The sequence below is a fragment of the Otolemur garnettii genome, unplaced genomic scaffold (assembly GCF_000181295.1).
Source record: "Otolemur garnettii isolate 467f Iridium unplaced genomic scaffold, OtoGar3 scaffold00050, whole genome shotgun sequence".
In the NCBI taxonomy this organism is placed as follows: domain Eukaryota; kingdom Metazoa; phylum Chordata; class Mammalia; order Primates; family Galagidae; genus Otolemur; species Otolemur garnettii.
In genome coordinates this window covers 8,323,316-8,328,728 of record NW_003852445.1, presented here as the reverse complement: position 1 = coordinate 8,328,728, position 5,413 = coordinate 8,323,316, and positions in this window count along the sequence as shown.

Here is a 5,413-nt window from a genome sequence, read left to right as displayed (position 1 = left end):
GGCAGAGTCTCACTTTGTGGCCCTTGGTAGAGTGCCATGGCATCACAGCTCACAGCAACCTCAAACTCTTGGGCTTAAGTGATTTTCCTGCCTGAGCCTCCCAGCAGCTGGGACTACAGGTGCCCACCAAAATGCTCCACTACTAATCCAGCTATTTTTAGAGACAGGGTCTTGCTCTTGCTCAGGCTGCTCTCAAACCTGTGAGTTCAGGCAATCCATCTGCCTCAGCCTCCCAGAGTGCTTGGATTACAGGCATGAGCCACCTAACGGACCTGTGTTCATTTTCTTTCATTAACATCTCCTATTTCCTTAGGCAATGAAGGCAATTTGTCTCTACCTACTACAGGTAAAAACATGAGGGTACAAACATGAGGACAAGGACTCAGTCACCCAATATAGCTGGGGGACAAAACAAGGTCAAGGGGCTCTAATGTCCTCTTAGTCAAGGCAGGAATGAACTTTGAAACTTTGAAATCGTGGATTACCTATTCTTTTTTTTTTTTGAGACAGAATCCCAAGCTGTTGCCCTGGGTAGAGTGTTGTAGCATCACAGCCCACAGCAACCTCAAACTCTCTTGGGCTTAAGTAATTCTCTTGCCTCAGCCTCCCACGTAGCTGTGACTACAGGCGCCCGCCACAACACCCAGCTATATTTTGGGTGCAGTTGTCATTGTCGTTTGGCCGGCCCATGCTGGATTCAAACCTGCCTACTCTGGTGTACATGGCTGGAGCCTTAGCCCCTTGAACTACAGGTGCCGAGCCTGATTATCTACTCTTTATGCCTTAGTTTGCCAAGCCTTTGATATCTGAATAGATGTAAACAAAATCAGACTGACCAGGGTGGCACCTGTGGCTCAGTGAGTTCGGTGCTGGCCCTATATACTGGGGTTCAAACCTGACCCCAGCCAAACTGCAACAAAAAATAGCTGGGTGTTGTGGCAGGCACCTGTAATCCCAGCTACTTGGGAGGCTGAGGCAAGAGAATCCCCTAAGCTCAAGAGCTGGAGGTTGCTGTGAGTTGTGATGCCATGGCATCTACCAAGGGCTATAAAGTGAGACTCTGTCTCTAAAAAAAAAAACCAAAAAACAGACTGATCAGCTCGGCGCCTATAGCTCAACCGGCTAAGGCGCCAGCCACGTACACCTAAGGTGGCGGGTTCGAATCCCCAGCCCGGACCCGCCAAACAACAATGATGGCTGCAACCAAAAAATAGCCGGGCGTTGTGGCGGGCGCCTGTGGTCCCAGCTACTTGGGAGGCTGAGGCAGGAGACTCGCTGGAGCCCAGGAGTTGGAGGTTGCTGTGAGCTGTAATGCCACAGCACTCTACCCAGGGGGACAGCTTGAGGCTCTGTCTCAAAAAAAACAAAAAAAAACAAAACAAAAAAAACCAGACTGATCAGTATGTAGACAGAGGAGATGGCCCCTTATGTGCTGCATAAAAAAATGGGGAAACTAGCACCAAGAAGAATGTGTCAAGGTTTTGATGATCATTAAGTAGCTCTTCTAGGATAGGCTCTGCCTCGGCCATATGTCCAAGGAGAGAACCTACATCTTGTTATAGCATATGGTGGTTGGGTGACCCCTGAGCCTGCTTCCTAAGGTCTCTGAGTCTTCATTGCTTTCATTGGCCTTTAGGATTCATTACACCTGAGTATCCTCTGGAGAAGAACCACCATGGGGCACAAGAGCTGGGAAAGGTAAAGGGCCTGGAAAATGGGATGTCTGAGGTGAACGGTATCTGGGGACCTGGCTTTATTCCTCAGCCTAACTCATTTAGCTCTGTCTCTGAGGGCAGCCCTTATCACTCCCTGCTGGACACAGGGCCAGATTCTGCTTCCTAAGACACAAGTAGAGGCTCTCACGGAAGTGGGGTGGGAAGCCCGCACAGCCTTCGACCTGTGCTCCTGAATGGGGCACCTGTTACTTTGAGGAGCCTTGAATGCTTCTCCAGAGGGAGTAGAACCTCTGTGTAGTGTGTGTGCTGGACCAGCAGGTGCAGGCCTTTATTCTAATAATAAGTCTTGGTGTCCTTACAAAGGAATTTCTGACCCCAAGATTCCAATATTCTGGGGTGCCTGTAGCTCAATGGTTAGGGTGCCAGCCACATGCTCTGGAGCCAGGGAGTTTGGACCTGGCCCAGGCCTGCTAAACAACAAAAAAGAAAAAAAGCAAACAAACAAAAAAAACTGGGCATTATGACGGGTACCTGTAGTCCCAGCTACTAGGGAGGCGGAGGCAAGAGAATTGTGTGAGCCCAAAAGTTTGAGGTTGCTGTAAGCTATGACACCATGGCACTCTACCAAGGGTGACAAAGTGAGGCTCTGTCTCAAAAAAAAAAAAAAGATTCCAATATTCTGTGACAATACCTGTGATTCACTCATGCATTCACAGAGCAAACAGACTTTGACTGAGCAGCTGCTATGAATCAGACATTGTGCTAGGTGCAAAGAATATAGGAATGAATGCTGTACATTCCTCAGTTGTGGTCAGTCTGATGCCCTTCTCTGCCCAGTACACTAGAGGGGGTGCTGAAGGGCTGGCCAGAACCAGGGCCCAGTGGAAACTGGATGATAGGGAAGAATCAAAGGTTTCCTTTCTCCTAGGAAGAGTAATGAATGACTGCCTTCACCCAACAGGTGAATCCTCAGCTCCCAAGTTGGACTCTTTTTCTTTTCTTTTCTTTTCTTTTTTGAGACAGAGCCTCAAGCTATCCCCCTGGGTAGAGTGCCGTGGCCTCACAACTCACAGCAACCTCCAACTCCTGGGCTCAAGCGAGTCTCCTGCCTCAGCCTCCCAAGTACCTGGGACCACAGGCACCCGCCACAACGCCTGGCCATTTTTTGGTTGCAACCGTCATTGTTGTTTGGCGGCCTGGGCTGGATTCGAGCCTGCCACCTTAGATGTATGTGGCTGGCGCCTTAGCCACTTGAGCCACAGGAACCGAGCCCGGACTCTTTTTCTTACTTTGGATTTCTCTTCCTTTCCTGCAATCTTTGATCCCATAAATTGATAGACTAGACTTTGTAAGTATATTTTAGCAGGGCTCAGGATCTAGCAGTGTTCACTGATCCTCCACAATCCGCATCACCCTTGCCTAAAATGAAATGTGTTACCACGTCTGTGTATGCACAATAAGAACACAATCTATCCTGGCCAGGTGCGGTGGCTCACGCCTATAGTTCCAGCACTCCGGGAGGCCGATTGGGTGGATTGCTTGAGCTCTAGATTCGAGAGCAGACTGAGCAAGAGTGAGATCTCTAGACTTTGTCTCTAAAAATAACCAGGTGTTGAGGCAGGCTCCTGTAGTTCCAGCTGAGGCAAGGAGGATGGCTTGAGCCCAAGAGTTTGAGGTTGCTGTGAGCTATGACGCTAGGGCATTCTACCAAGGGGGACAAAGTGAAATTCTGTCTCAAAACAACAACAACAAAAAGAAAACACCTCCCTTCCCTCCTCAAAAAAATCTCTTCTGACACACTTCAGAAACAAAGTTTCCCCTCTCTTCCAGGAGCCTGTTGTGTTCCTCTCTCCTTTCTTCAGATCTCAGAATCTGCAAAATCTCTCCTAGTGGCGAAGTGGAAGCATTGGGGGACTAGGAGGGCCTTAGGCAGGGACTAGGTGTGTGGAGGCGACTTCTGTAAGAACGCCTGGAATGCTGTAGCCCTCCCTGCACCAAGCCATAACCAGGGAACTTCCCAAATCTTGTAGTTGTGGGGTGGGGGCCGGGTGCGTGCGCAGCTCCTAATTCGTAATCTCTGTGACCTGCACTCTGGGTGTATAGTGACCAAGTCCACGGACCATCCGGTGTAGAAGCATAACCGGAAGCCACACGAAGGCTGCCCGGAGGCCCCGGGTCCAGGAACCTAGTGACCGCAGCGCCTCCGCATTGGCGCTTGGGGCACCTCAAACTACGCCTTGGAGAGCGCCGGACACCGAGAAGCAGCCAGGACTCGCGCCCTGCCGGGCCCGAGCCTGGAGACGCAAGCGCCCGCAAGAGCAGTCAGCGAAGCCCAGGCCGAACCGCCGCGCAGCGCGGAGTGCTCGGACCCTGGCTCCGCGGCCGCAGTGCCGGGAAGGGCGGGCTCGGGCAGGGCTTGAGGCGCGTGGCACACGGCTCGGGGCGAAGTGACCGCCGCCATCTGCCGCCGCCGCGCTTCTCGTCGCCTTAAGTTGATCAAAGGATAAGAACCCGGGGCTTCTGCTGGTCCGCGCCGCCGGGTCTCATTCCTGAGTGCTTGGCGATGCGCGGGGTCTGGGGACCAGATGAAAAAGAAGAGGCGGGTTCGGATGCGGCCAAACTTGGAGGCCACGGATGCGTCAGAACTTGGCGGCCCCGGCAGGGTGGCTGTCCCCTTCCTCGCTTCGACCTCCCTCGCATCGCGTTTATTGGGCTTTAACTAACTGTCAGGCTGGCTGCATGCTGGAGATTGGAAGAAAAGGGCCACCACACAGGTAGCTCCCAGGCTGGGGGTAGAGACTCAAATACCTGTACACCGCAGTAAGTGCGGCGCAGATGGAGCCGGCGAGAGGGGCACCTACCCGGGGGTGGGGGGAGGTCAGGGAAGGCTTCCCAGAGTAGGTGAGCTCTCGCACTGAAAGATGAAGGAGGGTTCACAGAGGAAATCCATGGATGAACTAGCACACTGAAGGCTAGGTGAATGAACGTGTGAGGCTGAGCAATGCGTGGTCTTCGCACGCGCTTAGCAAAGTAGGGACGTTCACAGCCAAATGAAAAAAAAATTTAATTCTATATATATACATATATATACAATTGTTGTATTTACCATATTGATTGGTAATTTATCTTTCTTTGTTTCTTTTTTTTTTTGAGACAGAGTCTCAAGTTGTCGCCCTAGGTAGAGTGCTGTGCAGTCACAGCTCACAGCAACCTCAAACTCTTGGCCTTAAGCGATTCTCTTGCCTCAGCCTCTCAAGTAGTTGGAACTACAGGCGCCCGACACAACGCCGGGCTATTTTGTTGTTGTAGTTGTCCTTGTTTGGCAGGCCCCTGGTCTGATTCATACCCTGCAGCTCCGGTGTGTGTGGCTGGCCCCTGGCTGCTGAGCTACTGGCACTGAGCCTAGTTTTTCTATTTTAGTAGAGATGGGGTCTAGTTCTTGCTCAGGATGGTCTGGAACTCCTGAGCTCTAGGGACCCACCTGCCTCAACTTCCCAGGGTACTAGGATTACAGGTGTGAGCCACCACACTCAGTCAATATTCAATATTTTGAAGAAGAAAACTGGGTAGTCACCATAGGAAGGATCAGACCTTTGTTGGATTTCTTTTTTGTTTTTATTTATTTATTTATTTATTGAGACAGAGCTTCAAGCTCTACCCTGGGTAGAGTGCTGTGGCATCACAGCTCACAGCAACCTCCAACTCCTGGGCTCAAGCGATTCTTCTGCCTCTGCCTC